Genomic DNA, 13,254 nt, shown 5'->3' on the forward strand with positions numbered 1-13,254 from the left:
AAGGCTTGCTTAAATAGCCAAGTTTTTAGTTCCTTCCTAAAATTAACAAAGTGGATACTTGTCTTATTTCCTTGGGGAAAGCATTCCAGAGTCAGGGGGCCATTATAGAGAAGGCCCTCTCCCTCGTTCCCACCAACTTTGATTGTGAGGGAGGTGGGATCAAGAGGAGGGCCTCCCCAGCAGATCATAAGGTCCGAGCATGTTCATAGGGGGAGATGCAGTCATGTAAATAGGCGGGACTCGAGTCCATGTTGGTTAAAATTGTTCTTCATTTAGAATATTGTATTGTTCTTTTATGTGTTTTTGCACTACAAATAAGATATGTGCAGTGTGCATAGCAATTCGTTCATGTTTGTGCATGATTCGTGCATGTTTGTGCAGTGTGGACTGAGCTGCATGTTACACACAACTGAGAGATGCTTTTGTAATCCATTATGAGATCTCCTGTTCTGCTGTAAAACCTATAAAATCATTTCCTCCAGGTTCTGATGTCCTAATATTATACCAATGGAAACTATTTCATGAAGGTAGGAAAACACACAAATCATGGAATCATAACAAGGAATAAGGAGAGGCGGGATTTCAATACTGGGATGCCTTTCTATTTTTGTAATAAATATGAAATTTCTTTCTAAAGCATAGCAAAAAACAACAACCTTGAAACATAGGTGATCTTAGAGAAGATTTTGGCAAGAGACACACATCACTAAAACAATCACAAGGTTATTTTGACAATTTTACTTGAGTGCAAGTAGAAATATGCCCTGTGTGATGATAACCAGTCTCTACAAGACCAAGTGGCTTCCTAATTTTCAAGCTTTTAACTCAACATACAAAATGCCATTACCAGAGACTTCATATATACGGAGCATTCCTCACAAAAGAGATAAATAAGGTACTGTTGTGGCATAGGAATAGTGGGACAATTTGGACAAAACAGTAAGCCAAGATTTCAGGAGTTATTAGAGTCAATTTATTATTATTATTATTATTATTATTAACTTTATTTGTACCCCGCTAGCATCTCCCAAAGGACTCGATGCGGCTTACACGGGCCGAAGCCACAAAACACAATACAATAGAAAACATAACACAGCGATAAACAAAGCAAATCAAATAATTAAGCAAAATAACCACAATGACAATACATCAAGACACTATTAAAACTGGTTCGGCCAGCGCAATGGGGTACAGGGTTAAAAGTGCTGAGATGGCAGGAGGAACGTAGGATTAAAGTGTGGTGTGCAGCAATGTTAGTTGTGCTAAAGTGCATCTAGGACTTGGGATGGGGATTCCTAATCTGCGAAGGCACATCGGAACAGCCAAGTTTTTAGGTTCCTTCTGAAAACTGCCAGAGTAGGGGCCTGACGAAGCTCTTTTGGAAGGGCATTCCAAAGTCGGGGGGCCGCCACAGAGAAGGCCCTGTCCCGCGTCCCCACCAAGCGCGCTTGCGACGTAGGTGGGATAACGAGCAGGGCCTCCCCAGATGACCGGAGCGAGCGTGTGGGTTCGTAGATGGAAATGCGGTCACGCAGGTAGGGTGGTCCCAAACCGTTCAGGGCTTTGTAGGTGAGCACCTGCACCTTGAATTGGGCTCGGAAAATAAATGGCAGCCAGTGGAGCTCCTTGAACAAGAGGGTTGACCTCTCTTGATAATGAGCTCCAGTTAGCATCCTGGCTGCTGCCCGCTGGACCAATTGTAGTTTCCGAGCCGTCTTCAAGGGCAGCCCCACGTAGAGCGCATTGCAGTAATCCATTCTAGAGGTGACCAAGGCGTGGACCACCCCGGCCAGATCCGCCTTCACAAGGTACGGTCGCAGCTGGCGCACAAGTCTCAGTTGTGCAAAGGCCCTCCCGGATACCGCCGACACCTGAGCCTCAAGTGTAAGCGAAGAATCCAAGAGGACACCCAAACTGCGGACCTGTGGCTTCAGGGGGAGTGTAACCCCGTCCAACACAGGTTGCCACCCTATACCCCGATCCGGTTTACGATCGACCAGGAGGACCTCTGTCTTGTCGGGATTGATCTTCAGCTTGTTCTTCCTCATCCAGATCGACACAGCGGCCAGGCACTCGTCCAGCACCCGAGAAGCCTCCTTGGAATTAGGTGGAAAGGAGTAGTAGAGTTGTGTGTCATCCGCATAGAGATGGCACCCAACTCCAAAACTCCGGATGACCTCTCCCAGCGGTTTCATGTAGATGTTGAAGAGCATGGGCGACAAGATAGATCCTTGCGGGACCCCACAGGTCAAAGGCCAGGGGTCCGAGCAGGCGTCTCCCAGCTTCACCATCTGGGTGCGTCCCTCCAGGAAGGACTGGAGCCACGACAGAACCGTGCCCCCAAGGCCCATCCCAGAGAGACGACCCAGAAGGATACCATGATCGATGGTATCGAAAGCCGCTGAGATGTCCAAGAGAACCAGCAGAGTCACACTCCCCCTGTCCAGCTCTCTGCGGAGGTCATCCACCAAGGCGACCAAGGCTGTCTCGGTGCCATGGCCAGGCCTGAAACCAGACTGTGCCTGATCTAGGTAGTTGGTATCGTCTAGGAAGCCCTGGAGCTGCGAGGCGACCACCCGCTCCAGCACCTTACCCAAGAAAGGGAGGTTGGAGACTGGTCTGTAGTTATTCAGCACCGTGGAGTCAAGGGAAGCTTTTTTGAGGAGTGGACGAACCACTGCCTGTTTCAAACCAGATGGAAAAATCCCTTGCTCCAACGATGCATTGACAATCAATACAAACCAGTCAACCAACCCCTCCCTGGCTGATTTAATGAGCCAAGATGGGCATGGGTCTAGAGGTGAGGTGGTCGCCCTCACAGCCCCAAGAACCTCCTCTACGGTTTCAGGAAGAACAAGCCTAAAAGAATCCCACAAAATTGGACAAGCAGGTACCTCCGTCACCTCTTCAGGCACTGCGATGGAATTGGAGTCGAGCTCGAGGCGTATCTGGGCAACTTTATCTGCAAAATGGTGTGCGAAATCGCGACACCGAGCTGCGGGGTCGTCAGGGACCCCCTCCACCGCAGGTGGGTGGAGGAGTTCTCCCACGACCCGAAACAGCTCCGATGATCTATTTGCTGCAGATGCTATACGAGCGGTCGTGAATGACTTCCTGGCCGCCCGTATGGCCACGGAGTATGCCTTAAGAGAGGCTCTAGCCCGTGTTCGATCAGATACATCTCGAGATTTCCTCCATTTGCGCTCTAGCCCCCTTCTCGTGTGCTTCATCACAGCCAGCTCCTTGGTGAACCAAGGAGATGGCCTGTCACGACGCAACGAGATGGGGCGTTCGGGTGCGATCATATCTAACGCCCTGGCCATCTCCCCGTTATAGAGAGTTACCAAGGCGTCGATAGAATCGCCAGGCTCCAAGGCAGGAAGAACCCTAAGATTCCTCAGGAATCCATCCGGATCCATCAGTCTCCTAGGGCGGACCATCTTAATTTGTCCTCCACCCCTGCGGAGGTTTAGGGTCGCAGTAAGTCTAAATGTGATCAGATGATGGTCAGACCATGACACTGGAAGGATGTTTTGATCTTCCACTCTGATCAATTCGTCGTCCGCCACAAAGACAAGGTCGAGAGTGTGCCCAGCTTGATGCGTGGGGCCGGATATTATCTGTGACAGTCCTATGGCCGTCATGGTGGCCATAAAGTCCTGAGCTGCGCCAGATAAAGTGGTCTCGGCGTGGATGTTAAAGTCTCCCAGCACCACCAGGTGCTGGGAGAGCAAAGCCGAATTAGAGACCACCTCCGCTAACTCAGACAGGGAAGCTGCTGGATCTCGGGGTGGACGATACACCAACAGGAACCCCACACTGTCACGGCTCCCCACCTTCAAGTGGACACATTCAAACCCAGAAGCTTGCGGGACAACGCATCTGGTCACGGCGATGGATTGCCGGAAGACCACTGCGACCCCTCCTCCCCGCCCCCCTTGTCTGGCCTGCTGATGCACTCCGAAACCAGGTGGACACAACTGGGTGAGATTTACTCCCCCCAGCTCATCCAGCCAGGTCTCGGTGATGCATGCCAGATCCGCCCTCTCATCCGTGATCAAGTCCTGGATGGCCGCGGTCTTACCATTAACGGATCTGGCATTAATCAGCAGGACCTTAAGGCCAAGGGGGCTGCCATGGAGCCTACCACTACCTACCTTCTCCAGGGTCGCAAGAACTCTGTTGCGCTTCTCCCTGGGATGTTGGTGAACCGCTATTCTCCTCCCCCACACGACTTGGATGGCACCCCCTTCCTCTGGAGCCCTCCCCCCCCCTACATGGGCAGGATCTATGACTAGTCAGCTCTCAGAGGAAGAAGTCGGGCTGGGTAATAATCTCCCTTGGGCGTTAGGTAAGGATGTTTCTGATGATGAGGTAGATAATGAAACATCAAGGGAGCTGAGTGGGCTGAATAAGGGGAGTGTTCTCGAGCGAAGGAGTGTGGCTGGTTGAGCGGGGGCGACCGGGGCAGATGGGGTCTCAAAATGGTATGAACCAGGAGGGGGGGAGGGGGAGGCCCTAACCGGGGAGCTAATTGTGGAATTCACACGGGGACCTGATGGTGTATGGCGAGAAGGAACCCCGGAGGCAAATAAGGGGCGTATCTGGGGGTCCACAACTACCCTCCTAATGGTAATGCCCCATTTCTTTAAGACAGAGCGCTTTGCCATAAGCTCTCCGATCCATGAATTGTCTTCTGGTGTTATTTGAAGACGGGAGGAACGGTCAGATGATTGGTAGTCCCTCCATAACCACACTATGGCTTCTAGTCTTATATCCTGTTGTCTTTTACCCAGGATTTGGGCCAAGGAATTACAAACTGCCCTCTTAGAGGTCCATCTGCCTCTGTTTATCAATTGGTCAGCAATGTCCACCGCGAACATGTCAGTTTGTAGATGATGATCCTGAGTGCAGGCTGCGGTTGGCTGGACCAAAAAATCTGTTGTTATATTATTGATCGTCCTCTGAGCGGCCATCATAGACCGCTGCCACTCCACAATGTTCTCAATCCTATGACTGCCCAAAGATTCTCCCCTTCCCTCAGTCGACTCATCATTCAATCCTCGTTCAGCCCCCAGATCCCCAAGGTCCGACATGCCTTTCTCCCCATTTTGGCACAAGTCCTTAGCCAGATCTGCACACAAAGAGTTATCAGTCTTTGGGGGAATTGATTGCACAGGAATTCCTGAGAAAGAGGCAAAACCTCTAAGGAGGTGGTCCATTTTCTCGTTTAAAAACCTGAGTTGTAACAACACATGATTAAACGATTCCCTCAGGAGATCGTAAAAGTGCAAAAGATCATTCTTCGCATGGGGTTCTGCTCCACCCATTCCTATGTCTAAAAGGTAGCTCACACAACACTCGTATCTAAACACTCCCACCAGCTTACATTCACATACAACTTCCGGCACAGTCAGCCACTCCCAGGCACTCCAAGAGCCCACAAACTTCTCTCTTTCCCACAATTCACTCAACTATCCAACACCACATCTGCACTCTCACTCACTAGACTAAACACACCCAACAATCATCCACACTTCCTATACGACTCTTTTATCACAACCGCTAGTCTAAACACACTCAGCTACCAACCACACCTTCCTATATGGATGCTTCTTGTCACAAGCAGTCTCATGCGATCTCCTGGGCCTCTTCACCTGATCCACCCCCACAATCCTATCCTCATCAATCAAATCCTATGTATCTCCTATCACACTCTCAGCAGTCGGAACATACAACATGTAACATAAAACATACAGCCAAGCTAAACTATTTATAATGAATGGGTACATATTGCAGAATTATATTTTGCTTGGCTACTCTTGCAAAGAGAAGTGGCTATAACAAATCAGGAATAAATAGCTTAGTATTACATCTGTATCCAGGGCCTCAAATAACAGAAATCAGTGACTCCTGGCTTATTAGATGACAGAGAGGAAGCGGACTCCATGTAGGCACCCTATAGTCGGGAAGATCTTGAACAGGTGACTGATTCCATTCCCCTTAGTAAAAGAAATCATCCAGGAACAATGGAACAGAATAGAGCAGCAAACTCCCCATTATTATTGTTGTTGTTCTTGTGTGTCTTTAAGCCATTTCTGAATTGTGGGCACCTAACATGGGGGTTCTTGGCAGAATTCATTCAGATGGGGTTTGCTTTTGTTTTCCTGTGAGTCTGATGACCCTTCCACACAGCCATATAACCCAGAATATTAAGGCAGAGAATCCATAATATTGGCTTTGAACTGATTATCTGAGTCCACACTGCCATATAATCCAGTTCAATGTGGATTTCATACAGCTGGGTGGAAGGGACCTCTGAGAACATGACTTGCCAATCACTCAAAAATTAATACAGCTGGGCACTACTTTAATTGCCAATACTATAGAATTGTAAGGGTTGTAGTTTTACAAGGTCTTTAGCCTTCTCTGTCAAAGAGTGCTGGTGCTTCATCAAACTGTAACTCCCATTATTCTACAGTACTGGGCCATGGCAGTTGAAGTGGTGTCAAACTGCATTAATTCTAAAGTGTAGGTGTACCCCATGTTGGTGTCCTTGACCCAACAAGGATTTGAAACCTAGCCTCCAGTGTCTAAGTCCAACAGACTGATAGTTCAGTCACCAAGATATCTTTTGAATGATTTTTTTTTATCCTGGGTGTAAAAAAAAATTAACCTGGGTGTAAATTGCATCATTTATTATTTCATTGGTGTGACTTGTGTGCATAGTGCATAGAGTTATTAGAGGGCAGAGTTCTGAAAATATGAGGAAAGAGATGGTTTGTTTTTTCATGTCAGAAGTGACTTGAGAAACACCAAATTGCTTCTGGTGTGAGAGAATTGGCCACCTGCAAGGACATTACCCGAGGATACCCAGATGTTTTAGTATCTCTCATGTCCTCGCATGGGAAACTGGAGCTGACAGATGGGAGCTCACCCTGCTCCCTGGATTCAAATGCCGACCATCAGGTCAGCAGTTCAGTCGGCAAAATGGTTCAACCCATTGCTCTGGAAATAGATGGTGGCTGTGGAAATAGATGGTGGACAATAAAGAAAAGACAAATCCAGGAAACAATATAATGCAGGATACAATGTTACATGGAGATTCTAGTTGAAGAGCTTCTTGTTGCCCTTCCATTAAAATATAAAGGTTTATGTACAATTGTATCAGATATACAAACTGTGTGCCTTTAAGAAAATCGTAAAGCTATCTAATGGAAGGCTTCAATAGGTGAACTGAAAGGACCTCCTCTATGGATAGCTATTTATCATTTACTTTCATAGAAAATAAATGTGTTTGAAGAAGCTTTTTAACAGATGCAGTCCTAACTTATTAGTCTGACGAAGCCACGTGGAAAGGCAAGAGAGCAACAATTTGCTTTTCTAATGCTTTGTTTCTGAGAAACATCAATGTTACGTAATTGAGAAAAACCCCTTTGCTTGCCTTTGGAGCTTAAATACCCTAAAGGCACCAGATCTCACCTGTCCTTAGAAGCCAAGCAGGGTCAGCCCTACTTACTTTCCAATAAATTCCAGGTGCCAAAGGTATACATTTCGGAGGAAAGAACTGCCAGAACCATCTCGTAATATTCTTTGTCTAAGAAAGCCCTATGAAATTCATGGTGTCAGCATAAACTGACAAGTGACTTCAAGGTACATACACATGGTTTGCTTTTCTCTTATTTCCCTTCTCCTCATTTCACCCTTCCTGGCTGAGTGCATGAGTCAAGTGAAGTCGACAATTGAAATATGTTTCACATGACGACATAACTGTTTTTTCTCAAACAATATTAGCTATAAGAATCCACTAATTCACTGATCCATTAGAGAAAGAAATGTAGGCATATCTGCCTTTATAACAATCTCATCAATTTTTCAATGGGCATTCTTGGGTGGGAAATAGTCAGAGGTGTTTTTTCCAGTTCCTTCCTCTGAATGAGACATGGTTGAAGAGGTAGAGAGTTTAGTTCAGGTATCAGCAAACCCAGGTCCGGGGGCTGGATGCAGCCCCTTGGGTTCTTTTCTCAGGCCCTCTTTTCTCTCTCACCATCTTATCCTTCCTTCCTTCTCTCTTTCCTGCCTCCTTCCCTCCCTCTTTCTATTTCCCCTCCACGTTTTCGTCCTTCCTTTCCCCCTCCCTCTTTTTCCTTCCTTCCTTCCTCCCCCTTTGTCTTTCCTTCCTTCTCTTTTTCCTATATCCTTCCCTTCCTTCCTTCATCCTTCCCTTCCTTCCTTATTTCCTTCCTTCCTTCTTTTCCAACCTTTCATCCTTCCTTCCCTTTTGTCTTTTTTTCCTTCCCTCTTTTCTCCCTTCTTCCCTCTCTCCCTTTCTCCTTCCATTCTTCCCTTCCACTTTTTCATCCTTCCTTCCTTGCCTCTTTCCTCCCTCTCTCCCTCTTTCACCTTCCTTCCCTTTTGTCTTTCTTTTCTTCCCTTCCTTCATCATTCCTTCCCTCCTTCCTTCCCTTCCACCCTTTCGTCCTCCCTTCCTTCCCTCTCTCCCTCATTCTCCTTCCTTCCCTTTTGTCTTTCTTCTCTTCTTCCTTCCCTCTCTCCTTCCATTCCCTTCCACCCTTTTTTTCTTCCTTCTCTTCCTCCCCCCCCACCCTTCCTTTCTTCCTCCCTTCTCTTTTTACTTCCTCCTTTCCTCCTGGGTGATGTTTAGCTGAGAGAAGAGTAGGTTGAGAGGGAACAGGGAGAATTCTAAGATCTCAAAGAGTGTCCCTCTCATTGAGGAGAAGGAGGAGGAAAACTGACTTTCTGCCCCTCTAGAAACCAGGGCACAAGGGAGCAATAGCAGGGAAAGAGATTCAACTGAAAAGATTATGAAAGGCTTCCTGCAAGGGATTAATATTTTACACTACATTTCTCAAATCTGGGGAGAGTTTAGGCTAGGATGCACTGGAAAATTGCTGGATGTTTTGCAAGGATTTCTCACTCTGAATTGTTTAACCCCACCATCTTAAATTATTTGGCTAGGATCTTATATGTACGTTATATGTACGTTTGTGTTCACTTATATAGGCTACACCAGTATACAGATCATGCAGAGTAAAAGGAAACTGGCTCTGCCTCCAAGCTGTCATTTTGCAATCTTCCCCATGAGACTCGTTTCTCCTTGTCTCCAACTGGTGGATCCTTGGTTTCTAGTTTTAAAAAAGTAGACCCCATAAGCTTGATGTCCATTCACATTGACTGCAAAATGCAACTAATGCTTTGTTGTAGATGTTCATGGCAGTGACAACTGGGGATGTATGTCTGTCATTACTGATCTTCTCGTTGGTAAGCCCTTGAGAAAAGGCCAAGGCATCTGAGGTTGCCCAACACCTCATTTTAAAAAGGCCACTGGATTAAAGCAAAAAGGCAAAAGCGTTCATCATTACTGCACACGTAAAGATCAAAGTAAACATTATGTGATAACTAAGGTCAGGTGTTGCCAAGCAAAGCGAAAGGAAAGCTAGCAATGCAAACAATGTCTCCAGCAGCATTAGCCGGAGTCCATTTACTTTTGGTACATTGTGTTTTTCATTCAAGGCAGCAGCAACGTGACCTTCAAGATATCATAACGGCAGACAGTGGGTTTTCGCCCTTCTGAAAATCATACCTTTTCGGTCCAGAGCACAACAACAGAGAAGGCTTTGCCTATTTTCAAACATCAGAATCCTATGAATTATCATAGAGATTTAAAATTCAATTTGCTTCATCTATAAAAATGTAATCTATGGCAAGCAACCTCTGAGGGTGCTTGCCATATATGCAGGCGAAACGTCAGGAGAGAATGCTTCTAGAACATGGCCATATAGCCCGAAAAAACTACAACAACCCAATGATTCCAGCCATGAAAGCCTTCAACAATGTAATGTTTGTTTGTGGGATTAACATAACTCAAAAACCACTGGATGAATTGACCCCAAATTTGGACACAATACACCTATCAGGCCAACAAGTGACCATCACTCATAAAACACTGAAAAACACACCAGAAGGGACTTAAAAAGCAAAAAAACAACAACAACATTACAACACATGCACAAATCCACATATATACACAGACTGGGCAGGGGATGGCTAGTTTAGAATAATGTGATATTTGAGATAAAAGCACAGCAGAAATCCAGCATAACTTGACTTCCAGAACAACATAGATGACATGGATTTTAATGATAATTTTTAGTTTGCTCCTTTCTATCCTTTTTGAACTTCTACCTGCCTGCTCCAGTCAGGAACTGAGTTGTTGGACAGCGTTATCACAGCATATGCATCCTTTTAGACCCAAGTTGTCCTCCTCTTGCAACCAAAAGTGGTACCATGAATGTCTGGATGTCACCTTTTTTCCACAATCACATCCTGTACTCCTTATAATAGCTCCCTGTTGGTATTCTCAACAGCTGTCTAGCCCAGTGCTACTCAAAATGGTGGCCCATGGATCAGTGCCAGAAGGAAGCCTGAGTGCCAATAGGAGGACTCTTCCACAGCAGTACAATATATATATGCAGAAAATCAATGCCAATCCATAAGCCATCAGCTGCTGGTCTCCACAGCTTCCAGTAAAGACCTAGACAATTATAGTAATTGAGAACAAAATGGTACCAGGCCAAAGGGAGAGAGGTGCTGATCCACCACATCAGATAGCTTCAGAAGAACTGTTCTATCCCACATAAATGTAATAAATGCAGCTTTTTAAAAATCAAAATAGCATTTTTTCGCATGTAGTTAATTTGTGTATTTTGCTGCCTTTCTCCCAAAGTGGTACCAAACTCTATAACCATAGTGGAAAATAGCTGTCTCATGTTTCACATTTAAGAAATCATATCCTTTTGTAGAGTCATATACAGTAGATTCTCAGTTGACCGGCACCCAGGAGGATTGGTAGATGCCAGATAAACACAGAATCTGGTTGATTGGGAGTTGCTATTAAAAAATAAGCCTAACTAATAGTACTATAAGGGGCTGTGGTGGCACAGCGGATTAAACCGCTTAGCTGCAGAACTTGCTGTCTTCATAGACCTGTCAGCGGCTTATGATACTGTAAACCACTGCCTCCTCCTGAAAAAAATGTATAATATCACAAAGGACTACCACCTCACCCGCCTCATAGGAAACCTGCTACAAAACAGGAGCTTTTTTGTTAAGTTCCAGGGCCAGAGAAGCAGATGGCGGAAACAGAAGAGCGGCCTGCCTCAGGGGACCGTGCTTGCTCCATGCATGTTCAACATTTACACAAATGACCAGCCACTGCCATAAGGGACAGAGAGCTTCATCTATGCTGATGATCGTGCCATTACTGCTCAAGCAGGGAGCTTTGAGATGGTAGAACAGAAGCTCTCCGAAGCTCTAGGTGCCCTTACCGCCTACTACAGGGAAAACCAGATGGGACAGGGTGAGCCCCCCGATGTTAGCCACAGCTTCTGCCAACCTAGCAGTTTGAAAATATACAAATGTGAGTAGATCAATAGGTACAGCTTTGGCGGGAAGGTAACAGCGCTCCATGCAGTCATGACCTTGGACCCAACTTCGAAAAATGCCGGCATATCAGCTTAGAAATGGAGATGAGCACCACCCCCCAGAGTTGGACTCAACTAGACTTAATGTCAAGGGGAAACCTTTACCTTTTTAATAATACTATATGCCATACAGGACCTGCACAACATATGGCCCGTGAGCCACGTAGCCCACCACAGAATTTGGGATGGCCCGTAAAATGCCTCATAGATGTCCCCATCAAGCCCCAGGGCATCTAGACATCCCTCCAGCCACATCTTGAAAGTGGAGGGTGGTGGCATAGTTTAAGGCAGTTGTGGTGAATCTATGGCACACATGCCACAGGGGGCACCCAGAGTCTTTTCAGTGGGCATGTGTGCTCCAGGAGAATGGCTTCTGACAAAAGAAAAGATATAGAGCAGGCTCTAGCTGGAGGTTCTCCTTCCCCTGAGAGAGATGAGGGCCAATAAGGGTGGCAGAGACAAGAGAGAGAAGGAGGAAAGGGCTGGGAATACGTGAGCACAGCTGGGAGGTGGCTCCAGCTAGGAAGGATTGCAAGAAGGCCAGTATTTGGCAAGGGAGAGGGCACAGGGCGTTGCAGCAACAACAACAACACAACAACAGAACTTTATATACCACTCTATCTCCCTGAGAGGACTCAGCATGCCCTGTGGGGGAAGCAGCAGGGCTGGGGGCTCTCCTAGCTGGTGCTGGCCATGGGGATGGGGCTCGGGGGGGGGGGGGGCTCACCATTGCACTGGTCACCCTCCAGTGCTTGCCCACCCCCAGCAGCACCACCACCTCAGCCAGCACAAGCAAGGTAAGCCCCCAGCCCTACTGCCTCCCCCATGGGGCCTGCGGCACTACCCAACAGCTCCCCCTCAACAAACACTGGCCTTTTCATCTTACCTCCCCAACTATGCATCCCTCTGCCTCCTTGGCTTCTTCCCTAGGGCCACCCCACTCCCAAAAAACTGTAGCCTTGCCCCCCTAAAGGGCCCCAGGTTCCATCTGATCTGGAAAGCAAAGCAGGGTCAACCCCGATTAGAAGGCCACCAATCTATCTCAAGGAGGTGCTGTTTCAAATGAGGGAGCTGGACAAACACTAGCCTAAGAAAATACCCTGAAGTGTACGGGGTCCCCAGGAGTTGACATGTAGCCTTACTTTGCTTGTGAGCAGCGGTTTTCAGCTTTCAAATCTGACAGGAGAAACAGACTAGCAGATGTGTTGTTGAAGGCTTTCATGGCCAGAATCATTGGGTTGCCATGAGTTTTCCGGGCTGAATGGCCATGTTCCAGAAGCATTCTCTCCTGACATTTCAGCCACATCTATGGCAGGCATCCTCAGAGGTTGTGAAGCCTGTTGGAAACTAGGAAAATACGGTTTATATATCTGTGGAATAATGTCCAGGGTGGGAGAAAGAACTGTTCCTTGGAGATAGGCGTGAATGTTTCAATTGGCCACCTTGATTAGCATTCAATAGTCTTGCAGCTTCAAAGCCTGTCTGGTTGCTGCCTGAGGGAATTCTTTGTTTGGAAGTGTTAGCTGGCCCTGATTGATTTTTGTCTGGAATTCCCCTGCCTTTTGAGTGTTGCTCATTATTTACTAGCAGATGACCTGAATGCTGCTACATGTGTTGCTCTCAAACTTACAAAGTATGAGCCAAGGTTAGACAAATTAGCAAAAAAAATCGCATTAATTATTCAAAAGCTTGGAAAATATTACTTAAAAATATATCTATTCTGACTTACATTCAAATTCAACTTAAGAAC

This window comes from Anolis sagrei, chromosome 1 (genome assembly GCF_037176765.1).
Source record: "Anolis sagrei isolate rAnoSag1 chromosome 1, rAnoSag1.mat, whole genome shotgun sequence".
Taxonomy (NCBI): domain Eukaryota; kingdom Metazoa; phylum Chordata; class Lepidosauria; order Squamata; family Dactyloidae; genus Anolis; species Anolis sagrei.